Source organism: Toxorhynchites rutilus, chromosome 1 (genome assembly GCF_029784135.1).
Source record: "Toxorhynchites rutilus septentrionalis strain SRP chromosome 1, ASM2978413v1, whole genome shotgun sequence".
NCBI classification, from domain to species: Eukaryota; Metazoa; Arthropoda; class Insecta; order Diptera; family Culicidae; genus Toxorhynchites; species Toxorhynchites rutilus.
In genome coordinates, this window is record NC_073744.1 from 12,199,047 (window position 1) to 12,222,542 (window position 23,496).

At 33.2% G+C, this 23,496-nt stretch overlaps 1 protein-coding gene across 9 annotated transcripts in view; it reads left to right on the plus strand.

Annotated features, from left to right (window-relative positions):
- Positions 1-23,496, plus strand: part of LOC129766673 (collagen alpha chain CG42342) — a 520,858-nt gene that overhangs the window by 464,728 nt on the left and 32,634 nt on the right. The window lies entirely within an intron of this gene.

Sequence of the window (23,496 nt, forward strand, 5' to 3'; positions counted from 1 at the left end):
CCATCCCCTTGCGCTCATACACTCACACCGGATCCGTCAATTTTTGTTTTCCCGGAACGAACGTATTTGTTCGTTGTTTTTTTTTTTTTGTTTCGCTGAGTTGGGGAATTCCGGACGAAGGAAGATTTGCTGCCCGGCCAACCGTGGTGGGATTCGTGGCAGTGGAAAAGTTAACCCCACGTCAATCATCATCAATCAACCGGGAGGATCGAATTGGCTACATTTATCGGAAAAGTCGTTTAAAACTTGGACTCAAATTGGAAATTATGTTCGAAAGTGTTGAATTTAATGTGCCTCTTGGGGTTCAGTAGGATTCCAAGTTTTTAACCCCACGCACCGGCAGAAGACACTGAAACTTTTCCCATAAAACAGATGTACTCCGGTTGTGGAAAAGTTACTTTTGTGAAATTACGTGCGATCTTTGAAGTTTTGCACGCGTCTATTCATTACAGCATTATGCATACCCTCAACGGGAAGCATTGCCCGTATCGAACTCGCTTCAAACTTTCCGCATCAAGGGCGCCAAATGAATAAATAAATATTCCACTTCATCGACACGAATGATGATCGAATTGCAATGCTATCGATGGCACCTGCATTCACCCCACCCCCAACCCCCAAAGGGGATTCGATTCGGCAAGTGGTCGTTCCGAACACCTGAGACCCACTTTGGAAGTTCCGCACGTACCAAAGTCAACGCCTGCCGATGTCTTACACACATGTGACCTCCAATCCGAGAACGAGTGCTTCAGCAAAAATGCTATTATCGGTGCTATATCAAGCATCCCAAACCACCCCCAAACTCCCGTCTCGTCACGCTCTACGGCAGACCATAGTCATCATCATCTTCATCATCATCATTTTCAGTAGCAGCAGCAGCAGCAGCAGTGCCGAGGCAGAGTTGTTTCCATCCCACGGAGTCACGGAGAAGAGATCCGACGCTATGTGACTATGTGAATAGAACGCCTCATAAATGTCTGTTGCAAGGCGAGCGCCGTGAAGGATTCCGGTCCGAGCTGCTTGGTGCTTGGTGGTAGGGCTCAGAATTAACTTCATGGGGGGAACCGAAGCGTATATCACTTATATCTATGCAGCCCACCCACTGGAAGAAGGAGGGCGCCACCCGTCGGGGTTGCTCTTTCGGTCAAAAGTTTTAAGAATGACGTTTTCGTGATGGAATTATGAATTGGGTTGAGATGTCTCGGACCAACTCGGTCTGGCTGAGGGTGAAGGAGATAAATGTTTTTTTTTTGTATGACTACTTGTTGCAGAGTTCAACAAGTTATTTATCATAATCAATACAACTTGTTCGATATTTGTTTGTTGAACATGTGATGTATGCAGGATTTAGTATGTTCTTGTCCAAAAATGTTCATCCAACTATATAAGGGATGATTTGTTTCCGTAAAGAAGTAATTGAATTCAGTGATCAGCATAGTTTATTTGAAAATGTAGTAGAAAAAATTCTCTCGGCAGTCAACTACTCTGAAGTTTACTTCAACGCAATTTTTTTTAAATACAATAGGAATGAAAACTCACAGACATTACAGATATCGTTCGTTTAGAATATAAAACCGAATATCGACTGATATGAGAGGAATTTCTGTTGATTTTTACCTTACAGACGAATGAACTACAAAGTTGAATACAATACAAACCCGGAATTAAGGATATTTACCCACTGATTGAATTTTATACGAAAAATAATAAAACAATTTGAAATCAGCCGCAATTTTCTCTTCACTCTTTATTCTTGATTTTTTATTCCAATTAATTCCATACGTGAATTATAAATAATAAACATGAGGTATTAAATTATAAATAAATTCTGAATAGTAAATAATAAATAATAAACAATATATAACAATATTAAATAATCAATAATTTTTAATTATTAATTATAATTTCATTTTTATCAATTTTCCCATTTTTGAATTTGTTGGTTCTTCTATTTTTCCATTTTTTTCCAGGGCTAATTCTCTTATTTTCTCAGGAATCATTTTCACGCATTCCTATTTTTTTTTTCTTTTTTTGAGCGGTAGCCAGATGTGTTTGTTTCCCCATGATTAATTTTTTCCAATTTTTTCACATTTTTCTTGTTTCATTTATTTAATTTTTTTTTCATTTTTACAAATGTTCCATTTTACAGTTTTAAAACATGTAAAAATTACATTCTATCCTTTTGTTTCATTTCTAATTCCATTTTTTTATTTCATTTATTGCTTTCGCTCGTTTTCACTCTATCTACATTTTCTACGTATTTCAAATTTTTATAATTTTTTTCATTTTTCTCATTAATTTCCGTTTTTCCATTTGTTTTTCATTTTCTCCATTTTCCATTCTTTACTTCTTCCAAGTTTTACTATTTTTTATATTTTCAATTAATTTTTTTATTCTTTAATTTTCAAATTTCACGTTTGATATTTTTTCCATTCTTCCAATTTACCCTTTTCCATTTTGGAATATTCCATTTTTCATTTCCCATTTTAAACTAATTTTTTTGAAATTTTAGATTTTAATTTTTCATTTTTTTCCAATTTAATTTTTCAAACTCACAAGTTTGAAAATTTTATCAATTTTTCAGTTTTTTAGTTTTCTGATTTCTGGATTTTTCATTTTCCATTTTTCGTTTATAATTGCTCAATTTTTCTTTCTTTCACATTTTAGTTTTTTATTTCCAATGCAAATATTTTCAGTTTTCCAAGGTTTTAGTTTTTTGAATATTCAGTTTTTTTAGTTTTACAATGTTTCAGTTTACCAGTTTTTAAACATTCTTTCCATTTGTTTCATTTTAATTTTTTTTCTGTTTCACTCTTTTTCACTCAATTTACGTTTTCCCTTTTTTAATCTTTTTCATTTATTTTTCATTCTTTTCATTAATTTCAGGTTTAATTTATTAATTTATATATTAATTTCTTTTTCTTCATTTTACCTTCTTTCTTCCTTCCACGTTTTACTTTTTTTTTTATTCCTCAATTTTCCGTTCCCACGTTTTATTTTTTTCCATTTCCTTTTTTTTCAATTTTGTAATTTTCCACATTTATTTCCGCATTTTAATTTTTTTTTCATTTCCCTATTTTCCGTTTTTCCATTTTTTTATTCTTGTTTTTTTTTGTGCTACATTTTTCCATTTATAATTTTGCTCAATAATTTTTTTTAATTTCATTTGTTTCCATTTACCTTTTTTAAACTTTTATATTGTTTTGAATTTGGTGAATTTTTCCATTTTTTTCAGGTTCACTCTTTTCTATTTTTTCCTTTTTCTATGTTCACTTATTTTTTTCATTTTACAATTTTTCCTCCATTTATTTTTCATTTTTCCGTTTTAGATATTTTTTATACTTTCTTTTCTAAATTTAAAATTTGCCTTATTTACTTTTTCTATGATTTTGTCGTTTTCACATTAATTGAATTTTTAAATTTTCTTTTTTTCTGTTATCTCATTTGTTGCGTTTTATATTTTGCTCATACTTCCATTTTCTTTTTTTTTTAATTTCCACTTTTTCCACTTATATATTCTTTTATTTTTCCAATCTTTATTTATATTATTATGATTTTTTTCCACTTTTTGATTTTTAAAATTTTTTTAATTGTGTTTATTTTTTCATTAAACCATCTTCAATTTTAAAATTTCCCTTTTCCATTTCTTTTTTCAATTTTTCCGTTTTTCCATTTCTTTTTTCAATTTTTCCGTTTTTCCATTTCAATTTTTTTATTTTTCCATTCATCTCAGTATTTTTCCATTTTTTCACACTCAATTTCATTTTTTGAACTTTTTTTTATTGAATTTCATAATTCCCATAATTTTCCCTTTTTTCGTTTCCCCTTTTAGCTTTATTTAATTTTTATATTTTTTTGAATTTGATGTATTTAGAATTTGTTTTGGGTTCACTTTTTTTAATTTCTTACTTTTTTTCATTTTCACATTTTTTTTCATTTTAAAATTTTTCGTTTATTTATTTTTCATTTTCCTATTTTGAATTTTTCATACTTCCATTTTTAATGTTAAATTTTTTTAAACAACATATTTTTGTTCGTTTTTACATTATTTCAATTTTTCTGTTTTAATTTTTTCCGCTTTTTCCAATTGTTACATTTTCTATTTTGCTCATACTTTCATTTGACATTTTTCAATTTTTATTTTTACAATTTTTCCACTTCTCCATTGTTTATTTTTTTCATTTTTCCTTTACTGTTCCTTTGTTCCTTTTTTCATTTTCAATATTTTCATTTTTCCCTTTTTGCCATGTTTCCATTTTTTCGTTCATCCATTTTACAATTTTTTTTAACTCTAAATATTTTTCCTTTTTTTCAATTTTTCGCTTTTCTGGTTTTCAATTTGTTCAATTTTTCCATTCATTTCATTCGATCCTTTTTTCCATATTCTCCATTTTCTATTTTTTCGTATTTTCAATTCAGAAAATTTAATTTTTTTTTCTATTTTTCAATTTTTTTAATTCCTAAGTTTTTTTACATTTTCCATTTGTTACGTTTGACTCGTTTGCCAATTTTTCATATTTCTTCATTTTTAGAGTTTTTATTTTTTTTTACTTTCATTTATCCATTATTCATTTTAAAATTTTGCCATTCTTCAATTTCTATTTTTTTCCCCATTTTCTATTGCTTCAATTTCCCATTCTTCCGTTTTTCCATTTTTGCATATTCAGTTTTTATTTGTTTTTTGTTTCCTTTGTCCATTGTTTTTTTCTTAATTCCGGGATTTTTTTTCATTTTTTAAATTTTCTTCATATTCACATTTTTTAATTTTACAATTTTCCCTTTTTTATTTTTCATTTTCTCATTTTCAAATTTCAAACTGTCCTTAGATTTTAAAATTTTTCGTTTTTCCCTTTTTTTATTTTGTTTCTATTCATTTATTTTTTTTTTTCGTTTGCTTTTTTTTATGTTTTTATTTTCCTTTTATACTTCCATTTTTAAATTTAAACTTTTTCCAGTTTTTTTATGTTTTTTTTTTCGATTTTACTGCTTTTCAATTTTCGTTTGTTTTATTTTTATTTTTTTCTATTTTTATATTCTCCCATTTCTCATTTGCTTTTTTCTCCTTTCCTTTTAACTATATTCAATTTTGCATTGTTTCATTCTCCGATTAAAAAAGAAACATTTTCTATTATATATCTCGCAGGTGCTAAGGATGGCCGACTTTTGGATGCCGACCAATTCCTTCTCCATATTCAAAACCTTAGGCTCTTCCAGAAGTTATTATTTGTTGTATTATTCAAGAAGGTATTTCATATCTGGATTTTTATCATTATTCCATTCCAGAATGGTTCTCAAATGGGAATCAGCAAGGGTATGAACCTGCCCGTTGGTCTCAACTGTTCCTATCTCATGCCTTCCTATCTAGAATGCCTCCCGGGTCACTGAACACCAGAAGTATTTAGCCTCCAGTTAGAAGTGTTTTTTTATTTTTTTTTGAATTTTTTGCATGTTTTAAATTCATTTTTTTTAAATTTTGTTAAATGTAGAAAAATTTGAAATTTAAAATTTTACGGTTTTTTTTATTTTTCAGTTTTTCCTTTTTTTATTTTTCTACTCTAATTTTTTAATTTTCATTTCATTCACATTTTTAGTTTTGTTATTTTTCCCTTTTTTCATTTTCCCCTTTAACTTATTTTTAACTTTTATTTTTTTTTTAATTTGATGTAATTAGAATGTGTTTTTCAGGTTCACTTTTTTTAATTTCTTACTTTTTTTCACGTGCACATTTTTTATATTTCCATTTTTAAATTTAAAATTAACGCAGGATTAGGCATTTGAAAATTTTCCATTTTTTTTTATTTTTACATTATTTCAATTTTACTATTTTCATTTTTTTCGCTTTTTTCATTTGTTACATTTTCTATTTTGCTCATACTTCAATTTAAAATTTTTCAATTTTTATTTTTACATTTTTTTCATTTCTCCATTGTTTAATTTTAGTTTTGTTATTTTTTTCGTTTTCAAAATTTTCAAATTTAATATTATTTCAAATTTTTGGTTTTCCAGAGTTTAAGTTTTTTAGTTTTCAATTATTCAGTTTTTGACTTTACAGTTTGCTAATTTTTATTTTTTATTTCATTAATTTTTCTTTTCTATCATTTTCATATTTTCTCATTTTTTTAATATTTCACATTTTTTATTATACCTTTTTTTCATTTAGTGCATTATGTTAATTTCTACATTTATTTCATTTCCACTCGTTTTTTTCCATTTTTGCGAACACGAACACTCAAACATTGGATCAATGTTTCCCATCAAACGACAAAAACAGAATTCAGCTATCCCTCTTTTTTTTGTCATATGTCATAATTTGTAGAGACTAATTTGAAATTTTCCGCAGCTCCTTATCAATTCACACAGTAGTGAAATGGTTTGTAATAACCAAACCCAACGTGTCCTTCCATTTGAAAGGTCTTGATCTCAAAAGGTGATTCAAGAATAAAAGGCTAACTACGAAGAAATAATTAAAAATGCACCCTCAATTGGTCCTACACTGTCAAATGCCTAATCCTGCGCGGGCGGGATTAGCCTCATCGTCCGAAGTGCTTTCCGCTCCTCCAAAACGACCGAGAAGCGCATCCAGCATTCTTCCAGCATCCACGGTTTGTCTCATTACTCCTCCTCTTCCTCCTTCCCCAGGAAACCCATTATCAGAGGAGAAGATTGCGGATGAAATTTTCCGGCTAATTTTTCGGACGCACAAATGGAAAACAACCTTCTCCTCCTCCACCAACCACTCCCTTCAACTCTGTTTCCATTCGCCGCGTCGAAGGAATGAGTGGAACTTTTTTAAAAGCAAATTGTAGTGGAAAAATTCCGATATCTTCGTCTTGTTCTTCTTCGACACTCGCTCTATAGCCAATTCCGGTGTTATCCTCGTAGTTCGGATACGAAGTTAGCTAGCTGCCGATGGAGGTGGGGGAGCATCTCCACCACCTCCACCACCATTACCATCAGCCACCAGCGCCATCATCATCCTCTGCTAACTCATTTAATTGAAATTAAATAATTAATGAAATGAAATGGAATTTTAAAATCGGCTTCTTGCCCACCCACGCAGCGAGCGCTGATTGCATTGTTGTTCTGTGGAATGGAATGGCACGGAATGGATGTTGGTTTAGTGAAATGATAGGCGCAATTTATTCATTGACGCCGATGTAAAATGTGGAACTTTTCGGCCGACGATTTGTTGAGGGCCGTAATCGAAATTAGCATTTTGATTACGTTGGAGTGCGTGAATTAATGATGCGCAAATTAGTGGGAAGAGTTTCCGGGAATGCGAACCGAAGAAATTCAATATCGGTAGCACTTGAACAGTGTCGCTCTGGATAAACGTTTCGTGTGGGCGAGAACGGAGAGATTGAATTTAATTCGATTGTCAATTGATCTGTTCCGATATCGATCGAGAATCGTAAGAAGGTTGAAGCGAAACGAAGGGACCAAGATTGCGATTGTAAATTTTCTCTCGGTGCCAAATCAAATCAAGCGTAGACAAATGCAAAGTGCATTCTGTTTGAGGAAGAAGCTCATGCAAACCAAGGTGAACTCGACTATTGTGGATCCATTTTCACCACTCAGTGAAATCCTATTTGAGGCATCCTCTTCATCCCAGTTGCTTCTCGGCGCAGAAAACAATCGATGAACTTGATGCTGGCAAATGCATCACAATCACAATCGTTCGGAAACATCCTGAAAGTGGATGATCCGAACAAGCAAACACCCACACCCACATAAGTGCTGCAAGTAGAAACCAGAGCACACTTACCTAACCTATAATCGTGCACAGGAGATCGGAATCTTACAAATCGGATAAGACACCATCAGCAAGGGAGGATGGGATGGCAATTTACGTTGTGTTCTATCGTCGCTCTTGCTCATTTAAATTTGGAATCGATTTGAAATTGGTCGAATTCATATGGGTCAACAAGAGAGTTGGAAGTCGTCATTGTTTTGTATCAAAATAGTTACAGTTTAAAAGCAATCAGATGGATAATCGCTCCGTAATTCCATTAAAAGAGACGGGAATTACGTTCAACCTTAGATCATTTATGCTTTGTTTGTGTGTTTGTTGAACTTCCAAACCGAACAATCGACATCCATAATCTGTAGACTCATCGATCATCGATTGAATCAATTGTTCCATTCAGTATAGACTTTAAGATTGAAACCTGATGATGATTATTCGATGAAGCATTAAAACCCGTTTTATTTCGGACAGCCTAGCTTAGCTAAGTTTACATAATTGATGACATTTTGAAAATATCTTCCGAAACGCGTTCTTACCCTCTTATGTTGTTCTTTTCTCTGCTGCACAATCAAATCCTTTTAATGATGTCAGCGCTTGATGGGACCGATTGGGCTTGAGTTGATTTCAATCTTTTCTCTCACTCCATGAAATTCATTTCTTAATTATCAAATTTTTCTATGTTTCGAGTGCTTCGTTTTGCTGCTTATCTCATTACTAATTTCGTTTATCGTTTTCTCTTTTCGCTTTGATCACGTCTACGACGATTCCCATCCACCTTTCGATTCGGAATTAGAGCCAGGGATCTCTTCTTGTCACTTTTTTTTTTCAGTGTAAGTAACAGCTTGTTTCATTTAGAATTTCTTCATCTTCTGAAATCTATTCAATTGTAGAAATCTAAAAAATCAATGGCAAAATGCGTGACGAAATCAAACCAATTTTTTAGTTCTTCTGAATTCTTCAAATCTTTTAATCTTTTCTTTCAAATCTTTAAAGTTTTATCATCCCTCAAATCTGTAAAATTTTAAATATTTTCAATATTATGAATCTCCTAAATCTTTTTTAATATCATTTAATTATTTCAAAACCTTTGGAATCTTCCAAATCAGCACCCAAATTGTAAAAATCTTTTCGAACCCTTCGACTTTTCAAATGTTTTGTTTGATTTTTTAAAATGTTTATATCATTTGAATATTTCTTTATTCATTCGTTCATTCATTCATACCTTCGAATCTTTCAAATATTTTAAATCTTTAAAAAATTTCAAATATTTTATATACGAAGAATTCCATGGAATTTAATGGTTTTTCAAAGGTTTTGAAACCCGTGTTAGGAGTTGGCAGCACCATCTCAGACAGCAGTGAAACGTTGTGGATATAAAGACATGAATCATTCAAGCAAGTTTGCATGCTTGAAATCTTGAAAAAAAATCAGAAAAGAGGGGCCAAACATGTTTTTTCAAAAAGTATGATAAATACAAAATTTTTAGAAAATTGTTTGAACTTTCATAAAAATATAGCAACAACAAATTTAAAAAAGTCGATGAAAAAATATTTTCAAAATTAAAACTCCTTTTTCTCGAACACGTATTTTTTTATAGTCTCAAAATTATATGAAGAGCCCTTGAAATTATATGAATCGCCCTTACCATTTCCAACAAGTCGTCCATACTTCGGAAGATGGGCACTTTTGCAGAGAAAAAGGTTTTCTAACTACAACTTTTTCATGTTTTCATTGGAAAAAATACAACCAATCCTAAGTTTGTTTAAAGTCAAGATAGCGATAAAGTGCATACGGAAAAGTTTCAGATTTTATTAAAATATGAACTTCTGTCGAAGACTTCAACTCTCTATCCTTTATAATTTCGGAAAAAATAAGACATTTTTGTTCATACTCCTGAAAAAAATAATGTTTTACTCGTAACATTTGTGTGTAAATTCTTGCGTTTTATATGTCTTGACATGTTTCTGAATAGAAAAAAGTTTTCAGAACGTATAAATCACGATAATTTGTACATAAAAACGTTAAGAGTTGAACATTTATAGTAAAGACTAGCTGACCCGGCAAACTTCGTCCCGCCAAAAATGTGTTTTTTGTTATCACGTTTACTTACTATGAGCAAGTTTATGGGTCCAATCGCAGAACTGTTCATTGATTGATCTTCTATTCGTCTCCGTTGAATTTATTTTTTACTAGAAAATTCCTAGTATTTCTAACAAAACGCATCATTATAGTATCAGATTATTTTCAGACACAATTCCCGTTCAAGATTTTTCAACCACTTGTAAATAACGTTTATTTTTTTTTATTTAAATCGTTTATTTTTACAGGCTCAGTTACATAGGTTTAAAGGAGCCGAACTCCTTACTGTATTGTTACTAGTATATATACATTTTTCCTTAATTCTAATGTTAATAATATAGGAAACCGATTACTCGCGGTCAACTCGAGTTTAGAAGGGTGACATATTTTCTTCAGGAAAAGGAGGGGATATGAGGATATGTTGACATTGATCACACTCACACTCTCAATCACACTCATCACACTCAATTCTTAAACCTATCTTATATCTAATATGTATTTACATTTCATCTTATTCTTAAGAAGGGATCCGATCTCTCACAAAGGAAAAGGAAAAGGAAAAACTAAGGGTATAAGGACAATCACACACGAAGATCGATAGCTTTAAGGAATACATATATTTGGGACATGTAATCAAGGTCTAACCGAGCCAACACGTCTCTCACCGGCACCATGGGCTGCCTTCCTCGGGCCCGAAGGGTGACTACTAAATTCGATCTGGCGACAAGATACAGCTCGCACGACCAAACAACGTGCTCGATGTCGTGGTAACCTTGGCCACAAACACAAAGATTGTTGTCGGCAAGATTAATACGAAAGAGTAGCGCATCTAACGAACAGTGATTGGACATGAGTCGGGAGAAGGTGCGAATAAAGTCCCGACTCAAGTCCAGACCATGGTTTGAGGCTAACCTTAGGGATTATCGAGTGGAGCCACCGGCCCAATTCATCTTCGTTCCATTTGCGTTGCCAGTTAACTATGGTATTTTTGCGGACTAAAGAATAAAATTCATTGAAGGCGATTTGACGCTGATAAATATCGCCTTCAATTGCACCTACCTTTGCCAATGAGTCAGCCCTCTCATTACCCAGAATTGAGCAATGTGAAGGGACCCAGACAAAGGTAATGACATAACAGCGTCTGGATAAAGCACTCAAAATTTCTCGTATTCTCTCAAGGAAGTACGGCGAGTGCTTTTCCGGCCTCACTGAACGGATAGCTTCGACAGAGCTAAGACTATCCGTTACAATGTAATAGTGTTCAACAGGTCGTGAGGCGACGCTGTCCAGCGCCCAATGAATTGCTGCCAATTCAGCAATATACACTGAGCAAGGATTCTGAAGACTGTGTGAGGTGCTAAAAAATTCGTTGAACACTCCAAATCCTGTGGACTCGTTTATAGTGGACCCATCAGTAAAGTACATATTATCACAATTGATACCCCCATACTTTTCATCGAAGATCGTTGGAGCGATCCTCGATCGTTGGTAATCTGAATATCCATGGATATCTTGCTTCATGGACAGATCAAAATGCACAGAGGAATTGATGTAGTCAGGGAAACAAACACGGTTGGGAATATACGAAGAAGGATCAACCTGCATGGAGATGAATTCATGATATGAACTCATGAATCCGGAGTGAAAATTTAGCTCGATCAGCTGCTCAAAATTTCCGATCACCAATGGGTTCATGACCTTACACCGGATGAAGAACCGAAGAGATAATAAATTGAAGCGATCTTTTAGTGGGATTACGCCTGCCAAAACCTCGAGACTCAGGGTATGCGTTGAGGGCATACATCCCAACGCGATACGGAGACAAAGATACTGAATTCGCTCGAGTTTAATGAGGTGTGTTTTGGCAGCTGATTGAAAACAGAAACTGCCATGTAAATAACGTTACATGGAATAAATGTTTTATATAGAAAATATGATAGGATAAAGACAGTCCTATATCGGACAATGCCTTCCTCTACTTCTGCTCAACACATCTGGCGATCCTTCTTTTTGTATAGATAGAAGAAGATATAGGAGTGCGCTTCATCACATTAAAATCCATTTCCAGTTTAGAACGAAGATCAATTTCGCTAGCGCAAACATCAAATGGACTAACAGCACTTGTCACTATATAATTGTAGAACATATGGAAATTAAATTTTCTGAATTTTCCCTTTTTCCTTCAGAGTTCTCTGAAAATTTTCAGTTGCCTCCACAACCTCCACATGCCAAATTTGGTTTCATTTGTTGATTAATTTGCGAGTAATGCAGAAATTTGTGTTTCATTTGTATGGCAGCCCCCTTAGAGAGGGGGAGGGGGGGGGTGTGGAGAGTCAAACTATCATAGAAACATTTATTGTACCCTAAAACCTCCATATGTTTAATTTGGTTCCATTTGCTTGATTAGTTCTCGAGTTATGCAGAAATTTGTGTTTCATTTCTATGGCAGCCCCCCCCCCCCTTAGAGAGGAGGGTGGAGAATCCAACCACCATAGAAACATTTATTGCACCCTAAAACCTCAATATGCTTAATTTGGTTTCATTTGCTTGATCAATTCCCGAGTAATGCAGAAATTTGTGTTTAATTTGTATGGCAGACCCCCCATTAGAGAGGGGGAGGGGTCTCAAACTATCACGAAAACCTTCCCCGGGCCCAAAAACCGCAACATACCAATTTTCATGTTGATCGGTTCAGTTGTTTCCGAGTCCATAAGAATCAGACAGACAGACAGAAATCCATTTATATATATATATATATATATATATATATATATATATATATATATATATATATATATATATATATAAAACTTATTCTCTGCAAAGTAATTTAATGGGTAATGGGATAATTTAGTGGAAATTGTAAAGGCTATTTATATCTATTTTTTCGGAATTAAAAAAAAATTTTTTTTGTTTTCAAAATACACTGGAGTCGCCTTTCACACGGGGGATACGTGCCGCGTAAAAGAAAACCGCGTAAATTCCAAAATCCGTGTAAAAACAAACCGCCTAAATTCCAAAATCCGCGTAAAAATAATGCGGGTAATTTTCGAAATCCATGAAAAAATCTAACAAACAGTAAATTATTAGCATAAAATGCAACCCATATTCTAACAATGGATTAACGGATTTTTTTGCATGCTACAATCATCATATCTGTATCTCCTTTTATTTCTCAGCTACTTATCAGTGATACAATACAAAATTATTTCGTGAAAAGTCATATCAATTAGCATATTGAGTTTTTACGTGGTTGATAAGTGCCACGTGAAAAACCGCGTAAAATTCGAAATCCGCGTAAAAAACCACGTAAATTCCGAAATCCGCGTAGAAAAAAACCGCGTAAAATAAAACCGCGTATAAAAAAAACCGCGTAAATAGCGACTTCATGTATTTTTTCCCCATTTATTTTGTTTTCTCAAAAATTGGTTTGCTATTTTTTTATGAAACCCTAAATAATTCTCTACATTTCATTCTTCAACCAGCATTATGTAGATTTTATGGTTTTTAAATTAAAATTTTTCAAAAAAATGTTGAAAAAAAAACTTGATATTAAAAAATTATCCACAAAAAAATTATCAGACCCACAATTTTTTTGTCACAGAATGAAAAGTATATAATTTTTTATGTTTTCATTAAAAAATAGCAAACAATTTTTTAAAGAGAAAAAAATCCTTCAATATATTTTGAAAATTAAAATTCATTTCATCGAAGCCATATTTTTTTTTAAATTTTGAAAAAATAGATGCCAATACAAAATGTTGGTATGTTTCAATGAAAATTTAAACAATTTCCTACATTTCGTCCTTTGACCAGAATTTTTTAGGTATTATAATAGTTTTTGAGTTATAATTTCTGTCAAAAAATGTAGCAAAAATTTTTGGCCCTTTCCAAAAAGCAGTATAATTTTTTTTTTAATATTTCAAGTCGGCCAGTCGAGTTGGCATGAAATTCGTCATACACAACATTTAATTATTTTTTTCTAATCTTTAAAATCTTCTAAATCTTCTAAATCTGTTAATTCTTTCAAATATTTTGAATTTTTAAAATATTTAAAAGAATTAACACGTTTGATCTTTTAAAAAAAGCTTTTTTATCTCTAAAGTGTTTTATATCTTTGAAATATCCGAAATTTTCTTGATGTTTCAAATATTCATATTTTCATCTTCTTTCCAAAACCTCTGATTTTTTTAATATTTTGTATAACTCTTATATCTTTGAAATCTTTTGATTGTGTCCAATATTTTATATTCTCATGTTCGAAATAATTGTTTTTCAAATCTTTTAAAACTTTTAAATTTGTTGTAACTCATTTCTTTATTTTTCTTTCGTTTCGTTTATGTTTTTTTAATCATTTTATTTAAAGTCGCTATCATTGTCTACGATGATGTAATGCTTCACTTCAACGATCAAATTGTTAAGAAATTTTTCAAAACATTCACACCTTTCAAATCTTTTCAAAGTTCAAAAAGGTAATATTCTCAGGACATTTTTTTGTTTCCAAAATCTTTGATATGTTTCATATCTTTTAAATATTTTGTATTCTAATCTTCTTCAATTTATTTTTCATTTTTTTCTAAATCTTTCACACATTCAAATCTTCTAAATCTTTCAAAGGTTTCAAATATTTAATGTTCTCAACTAATTCAAATCTTCTTTTCTAATGATTTCAATATTTTAAGTCTTTCACAACTTTCAACTCATTTAATTCATTTAAAAGTTTTCAAATACAGTAGAACCCCTATTACCCGCGGGATAGTCTGTGAACATTTAACATTTAATTTTCTCATTCCAATCTTTTGAATCTTCTAAATTTTCGAGATCTTTTAAATATTTTGAATCATTCAAATATTTTGAATCTTTCAAAACATTCAAACCTTTAAAATTTTTCAAAAGTTCAAACAGTTTCTCTTCTCAACACCTTCCAATTTTTTTAATCTCCAAAATCTTTTATATACTTCGAATTTCCTTCTTCTTGAATGGCGTTAACGTTCCCTGTGAAACTTTTGCCGTCTCAACGTATGCATTAATTAGCGTCATTTATTAATACTTTAGTTGAGATTTCTTAAGCCGAATAACACGCCTTAAATGTATTCTGAGGGGCAAGCTCTAGAATACGCGTGACCACAGTGCAAGTCGGAGAAAATTTCTTTGACGAAAAATTTCCCCGGCCAGAACGAGAATCGAACCCGAACACCCGGCATGATAATGTGAGACGCTAACCACTCGGCCACGGGTGCACTTCGAATTTCCTAAATCTTCTAAATGTTTCAAATATTCATATTCTCATCTTCTTTTCAAAACCTCTGAAATTTTTTAGATTTTGTATAGCTCTTATATCGTTTCAATCTTTTGAAATTGTCAAATTCTCAAGTTCTTATTTTTTCTTTTTAAATCTTTTAAAACTTTAATTGTTTTTTTTTGTAGCTCATACTATTTATAATTTTCAAATATTTCGTATTTTTATTGATCCTATTTGAAGTCACTATCATTATCTACGATGATGTAATGATGTGAACATTTAACCTTTATTTTTTTGTTCCAATTTTTTAAATCTTCTAATGATTCTATTTGAAGTCGCTATCATTGTCTGTGATGTAATGATGTAATGATGTTATCTTCAACGATCGAAACCTTTCAAAACTTTCAAACCTTTTAAATCTTTTCATAGTTTGAATAGTATATATTCTTAGCTTCTTAATTTTTCCCTTAATTCCTGAAATATTCTCATTCTCTTCAAATCTTTTTTGAATTTTTTTTTATTTTTCATAACATCCAAATCGTTAGAACCTCCAAAGGTCTCAAAAACATTATATTTTCAGCTTCTTTGAATCTTATTTTTTAATGATTTAAGTATTTTAAATCTTTCAAAATGTTCTAATCATTTAATTTTTCTAATGTTTCAAATACTTTGTATTCTCAACATACCGAAATCTTTTCATTTAATCCTTTGGAACATCATATCATTTAAATCTTTCAAATACAGGTCGGACTCGATTATATATAGTTAAAAAAATAATCTTTATATACGAAAATCTGGTGTCACGATGTTCATGGTCGAACTCCTCCGAAACGGCTTGCCCGATTTTAATGAAATTATACACACAAAAAATTTGTTAGGCATGAAATAGGCCGTAAACTACATCACATACCACTAGGATACCGATTACTGAATAATTTCTATCGATTAGAGTGGTCCTATGCAAGAAAAATTTTTTTTTCTGAATAATCATTCATTTGTATTCTTTTTTTCAATTTGTCTTCAAAAAACATAAAAACCCTATTTTTTATACACTCAATATTATCCCATTTTTTTTACTTTTCATTTCGCGATTTTAGCATTTTTGTATACACAATACCCAAAAAACAAAATATATAATTATAGAAAAATCAACCGCCACTCATTTTTCAAACAGAACGAATTTATTTACGTTGTTCAATGACAAATAGCGTAACGTCCGCTTCATCGAACTTTCATCCACACATGTGCAAGTTACCTAAATTTTGTTGAATCCAGGTGCATCGCCGGCAACCTCAAAGCCTTACCAAATGAGCACAATGAATAATTGAAATTCACACTTATTCGGTAAACAACGAGATCCTACCACAGATACTTCATTCATTATGAACGTCACCACTTAACTGCAGCTGTATCGCTAATTGGTTCTATTAATAACACTACATTGGAAGCCTCATATCAACTGTCTCGCTGTGAACGGTCAAACTGTGAACTTTCGAATAAAGGGTGTGTCACATCAAATTGCATCACGGAAAAAACGCTGTAGAAATTTAATTTTTAGGAATTATATCTTCAGCTTTGGTTTTATAATCAGACAAGAGTGTATAGATCACGTTGGCCATGCTTCACTGTCAATTTTTCCTAAATTTGGAAAAATGTCTTCGAACGAAAAAGAGCGTCGTGAATTAATCCTGTGCACTCATTTCGAGAATCCGGAGTTGTCACATCGGGACATCGGTAAGATGATGGAAATCGTCCAATCCACGGTCAGCAGAGTACTAAAACGATACTTCGAGAACCTAACCATCGACCGGAAGGTGAAGAACGGCAAAAATGGATGCTTCGTCAGTGAAAAAGATCACAAGCGCGTAGTTAAGCAGTCTAGACGTGATCCGAGAAGTTCGGTCCGGGATGTCGCCAATAAGCTGAATTTGTCAAGTTCATTCGTCCAGCGGACCAAGCAGCGGGAGGGCCTGCGTACATACAAGGTTCAGAAGGCTCCTGACCGCGACGAAAGGCAAATCATGGTGGGGAAGACGCGAGCCCGGAAGTTGTACACCGAAATGCTGACGAAGCCGCATAGCCTGGTAATGGACGACGAAACCTACGTCAAAGCGGACTTTCGTCAGCTGCCGGGCCTGTTGTTCTTCTCCGCAGAGGACAAATTCAGCGTTCCGGAGGAGTTTCGCAAGCAGAAACTATCCAAGTTTGCCAAAAAGTACATGGTGTGGCAAGCGATCTGCTCTTGCGGAAAGCGGAGCGCCCCCTTCGTGATGACCGGCACGGTAAACGGGCAGGTTTACCTTAAGGAGTGCCTACAGAAGCGCTTACTACCACTATTGAAGCAGCACGAGGGCCCGACCATCTTCTGGCCGGATCTCGCTTCGTGCCACTATTCAAAGGACGTGTTGGAGTGGTACGAAGCCAACGGGGTCACCTTCGTGCCAAAGGAAATGAACCCGCCCAACGCGCCAGAGCTTCACCCAATAGAGAAATATTGGGCGATTATGAAGCAGGCCCTCCGGAAGAACCCAAAAGTTGTCAAATCGGAGGCGGACTTCAAGAGAAAATGGATTTCTGTTCAAAAAAAAACTACAACCTGACGTTGTACAGAACCTTATGGACGGGGTAAAGAGGAAGGTGCGAGCATACGGGCTTGGGCTCGAAGTATGAATAAATAGAAAATGCCAAAAGTTGTTTAATAGTTTTTATTTTACTGTCTAAAATTTTCAAAAGGATCGGTCAACTGGGCGAATTTCTACAGCGTTTTTTCTGTGATGCAATTTGATGTGACACACCCTTTAATATGAATACTCATAAACCGAAAAAGACGACATTGTGTAATTAACAACATGTTTATCGATAAGAATACTCTTACGCCTAAATGTCTATTATATAATTTACAACACTATCGATTATCGATGAATGAATGTCCACGAGTAAATCCGGCTCTGTTACAGCTTAGCAAATCAGCAATGAGCCTAATATAATAAACAAATGGGATCAAAAAAATCATCACTTATTTCGAATTAATTTATGAATATGTGATTAACCTCCATACTCGCGCATAGGTCTGACAGACCGAGAATGAATGAGGTGGCTGAATTGAATAACTGTTAAAACTGAATGAAGTTAAAGAAAAAATATTTTCTGGTGTTTTTTCATTCAATCATATCCTTTTCTTTGAATAAATACCAATAACGCCTAAAAATACACAATAGCAATATTACAGAGACGCGCATAGTCTGATGCTATCATGAGCTACGCTGACACAGCTTTTGCTATTGCTAAAGTGCAATACACTTTCCTGACATTACAGCACGTGTGTTCAAACAAAAATGAAGTTTTTAATGAGTTTCGTTATAACATTACACGTATTCGGTCCCAAAATGGTAACGGATGTTCGGATCGAAGAAACATATTTTTTTTAAACGGAAAATATAAATGGAGATTGGTTATACCGTATTAAATATATGTATAGGCTGTGTAACAGAGTAACACATTTTTTGCAAGTTAGTAAATATCTTGAACGAAAGTTGTGTCTGATATAGTTTTTAAATAATGGATAAAGTTCGGGCAGAATATAGAAAAATAGTAAAGTTAGTGGCAGGGCTATATCTCTAAGTATTCAAATAACATCGAGTCATAATTCTAATGTTGAAAATTTTAAATTGTTCGCAGATCTGCTCCACAAATACGGATGAATTATTTCGACATTGTTTTTTTTATCAAAGCAATGTTGCCTCATTTGCATTAACGTTTCAATTTGAGCCGAATAATGTATATGGCAGCACAACGTTTGCCGGGTCAGCTAGTTGTTTTATATATTTCAAATATGACTTATTTCAGGCGAAATAGAAATATTTCAACGTTGAAGTGAAAGTTAATTGGCTCGTGATTTTTGAAGATTCACCAGGAATTGTTTGAAATGATATTGCAGCGGAATTAAAAAAGATAGAATTTGGATGTCAAAGAACGAATTGTAGAGCGGTTAGAGAGCTTCAATTTTGTTGATAGGACAATTCAACAGAATTGTGCTACGTAGCGTAATTTTTGATTTAGAACCAGTTTTAGGCGAACAGAGCCCGAAACAGAAAAAAAATTGAAAAACTCTGTCATTGTTGAAATTCGAACATATGCGTAGAATAATTTTTTTTCATAATATAAGATCCTCTATCACCTCCTGAGAGAATTCGAATTTGTTATATGAGAAACGTATTTCATGACTTTAAGAGGATGAATCAAAAATTAAATTCTTCTTTTATATTCAGAAAACGGGAAATGTGTGTATAAAAAACGAATAAAAAATAGTTTTTTGACTCGATTATATACAGTGAAAAGAAATCGGAGACTGCATATAAACGATTCCGCCCTGTATATCTTTCCATTTTTTTTCAACTTTTGGAAATCTCACAGATAAATAGATAAAGAGTTTATTTTTTCAAATTTCTGAAATTGTTCTTTTCTTTTGGCTGCGTTTTCAAGTTCTTAAAATTTACTTTTTAGGAGACCAAACTTTTCTATTTCTTTTAGCTTTCAAATCCAATTTGCCCTTCATTTCAATACCATTTCAATCATTTTTTACATCCTTCAAATCACATGAGTTTGTCGACTTTTTGAATACTTTAGAATCTTTTTTCAAGTTTCAAATATTTTGTATCCTTAACTTCTTCCAAAGTTCCTTTTTTTTCAATAAATCTTTTTTTTTTTCAATTTTCCTAAATCATTCAAAACTTTAAAATAATGTGGGATTTAAAGTATCCTATTCCATGTCGCTATCCTTGGCTATGATGGTGTAGCTTTTCCTTTTTGACGATTCAAGTGTTATAGAATAGAATAACTCGATGAAATTTAGGAAATCGATGAGCAAACTTATGAATTCAAAAATAACGAATAAATCATTGAAAATATTTTAAATTTTCTATATCTTTTCGATTATCTCAACTGTTAATTTTTTTATGTTTTTTAATTTTCGAAAGCATTTCATTATTTTGATCCCTCAATTTAAATTTTTAGAATTTTTATTTTTGTTCTAATTGTAATTTTCTTGTCTTATAAACTTTTGAAATGTTGTTTACAAATTTTTATGAAATTGTGAATTTTAAAAATATATATTTTTTTTACTTTTCTATTATCAGAAATACTTTCACATCCTTTAGAACAAACATTAGATCTTCTTCTTCTTCTTCTTCTTCTTCTTCTTCTTCTTCTTCTTCTTCTTCTTCTTCTTCTTCTTCTTCTTCTTCTTCTTCTTCTTCTTCTTCTTCTTCTTCTTCTTCTTCTTCTTCTACACGTTTATTTTATTTGTATTTTATTTATTTTTTTGCTTTTCTGTAATTGTTCTAATTTTGAGAAGCAAAGATGTTTTCTGTTTTTGACGTAGGACTACGTCTTTCATTTCTATACCGGGGTGTAAAATCAAAGTTTCGAAAACGAAAGCGTTACGCCGGAGACCGAGATTTTGAGCGTTAATAGCTCCTAAACAACTGAACGAAATGGTATGATAAACACTTCATTCGAAAGATAAAATGTCTACGCGTTATATACTTGTTACTTTTTGATCCAAAAACTTGTTTCAATAGTCTTAAAATTGCTTTCAAAACAGGCTATTGAAATCACCAATCGGTATATAAGCGAGCGGCGCTCGGAAATCCACTCAGTTCTAATTGAACAGCGATTGGAGCATGTTGTCGCTGTTGCGGTGAAGCTCTTTATTTATCATGAAAGCGCGGATGAACGGTGTCACCAAGAGCCTGTTTGTGCACCTTAGGCCAGAAGGGAATCTATCAGGAGGAGAGTGATGCCACAAACGGTTCCCTGGGAAGACATCGCTACACACACATACACGCGCGGCTATTAACAGGTGGTTATCGAGTTGGCATTAACCACTGGTGGGCTTCCAGTATCGAGGAAAATGTGGAAATATCTAATCGTTACTGAAAATAATCTGCCAGTTCCTCTGGGAATTTTCAAAATATATTCATGTGAAAGAGTTTAATTGAATGTTTTCTATCCATGTAACACTGTGACCAAATACATTTGGTTTTGTGGTTTTTCAATCAATCGCAATTAACAGGATAGCTTCAGAAGATTATTCTTCCCCATCAGTAGGATATTTCCGTATCCAATATTGTATGCGCCCGCAATCGATTATTACTCAGTCGCCGAAAGTTCCGAGCTCAGAGATTCATTCCCCTCTAGTTTGCCTTCCAAATTGCCATCGTAAACCACACCTTCTCTCGATTCAATCACACACAAAAAGCATACTTAAGCGATATTCTGGTGGTGAGACACATTCATTTTTCGTGAGGACATCGACAAGACAACATCGTTGCCTAACGTGCTGGAGGAGGTGGACGGCAAAGGATCGACACATACACGCGCAGAACTCTTTCCGTTAGGATGCCATTCAGCATCGAGAAAGGTCCGGAAAGATCTAATCATTGCTGGAAAATAATCTGCCAGTTCCTTTGGGAATTTTCAAAATATATTCATGTGAAAGAGTTTAATTGAATGTTTTCTATCCATGTAACACTGTGACCAAATATGTTTCAATCAAGTGCTATTAACAGGTGGTTATCGAGTTGGCATTAACCACTGGTGGGCTTCCAGTATCGAGGAAAATGTGGAAATAACTAATCGTTACTGAAAATAATCTGCCAGTTCCTCTGGGAATTTTCAAAATATATTCATGTGAAAGAGTTTAATTGAATGTTTTCTATCCATGTAACACTGTGACCAAATACATTTGGTTTTGTGGTTTTTCAATCAATCGCAATTAACAGGATAGCTTCAGAAGATTATTCTTCCCCATCAGTAGGATATTTCCGTATCCAATATTGTATGCGCCCGCAATCGATTATTGCTCAGTCGCCGAAAGTTCCGAGCTCAGAGAGTTCATTCCCCTCTAGTTTGCCTTCCAAATTGCCATCGTAAACCACACCTTCTCTCGATTCAATCACACACAAAAAGCATACTTAAGCGATATTCTGGTGGTGAGACACATTCATTTTTCGTGAGGACATCGACAAGACAACATCGTTGCCTAACGTGCTGGAGGAGGTGGACGGCAAAGGATCGACACATACACGCGCCGAACTCTTTCCGTTAGGATGCCATTCAGCATCGAGAAAGTTCCGGAAAGATCTAATCATTGCTGGAAAATAATCTGCCAGTTCCTTTGGGAATTTTCAAAATATATTCATGTGAAAGAGTTTAATTGAATGTTTTCTATCCATGTAACACTGTGACCAAAAATGTTTCAATCAAGTGCTATTAACAGGTGGTTATCGAGTTGGTATTAACCACTGGTGGGCTTCCAGTATCGAGGAAAATGTGGAAATAACTAATCGTTACTGAAAATAATCTGCCAGTTCCTTTGGGAATTTTCAAAATATATTCATGTGAAAGAGTTTTATTGAATGTTTTCTATCCATGTAACACTGTGACCAAATATGTTTCAATCAAGTGCTATTAACAGGTGGTTATCGAGTTGGCATTAACCACTGGTGGGCTTCCAGTATCGAGGAAAATGTGGAAATAACTAATCGTTACTGAAAATAATCTACCAGTTCCTTTGGGAATTTTCAAAATATATTCATGTGAAAGAGTTTAATTGAATGTTTTCTATCCATGTAACACTGTGACCAAATACATTTGGTTTTGTGGTTTTTCAATCAATCGCAATCAACAGGATAGCTTCTGAAGATTATTCTTCCCCATCAGTAGGATATTTCCGTATCCAATATTGGATGCATAAAACCTTGTGCCTCCAACGTAACGCTCTCGTTTTCGAAGTTTTCCAAATATTCATTCATTCAGAATGAATTCAGATTCAACTTCATACAAATGATCTCTAAATCAACGATAGTCCTACGTCACCCTTGCGGTTATACCATAGATATAACACACTTCCTGTTTTTTCATTTAACAAATCGTTTTACGTTTTTTCAAATCTCGAGAATTTAATGCGTCTTCGAAAATATTTATTTATTCCATCTGTTTATTTTTTAAGTCTCATTTAGCAATTCAGCTGTAACAAATCCGAATTTATTCGTGTACATTTTTATCTTACGATAACTTTCTTGTATATTACGCAGTAGCCATTGGAGCGTAAGAGTATTCCTGTCTTATCGATGTGTATCGATAAGATAGGAATACTCTTACGCAGTGATGGAAAAAGTCGCCTCGAGCGATCAAGAATAGGTATATACCTCTAGTCAGATGTATTGACGTCACCAGCAACGAGCGATGCTTTCGTTTTCTTCATGGTTACACATAGAGAACACTATAAACGGAGATCTGCCAAAATCTCACAAAAGCGATATGGCAGTGGAATCATTACTGTGCTCCCAAAGCTTTGCTCATACGATTGAAGGTTTATCGTGAGGGCATGCTACAAACGATTAATCTCAGCTGGCGATCAGATATT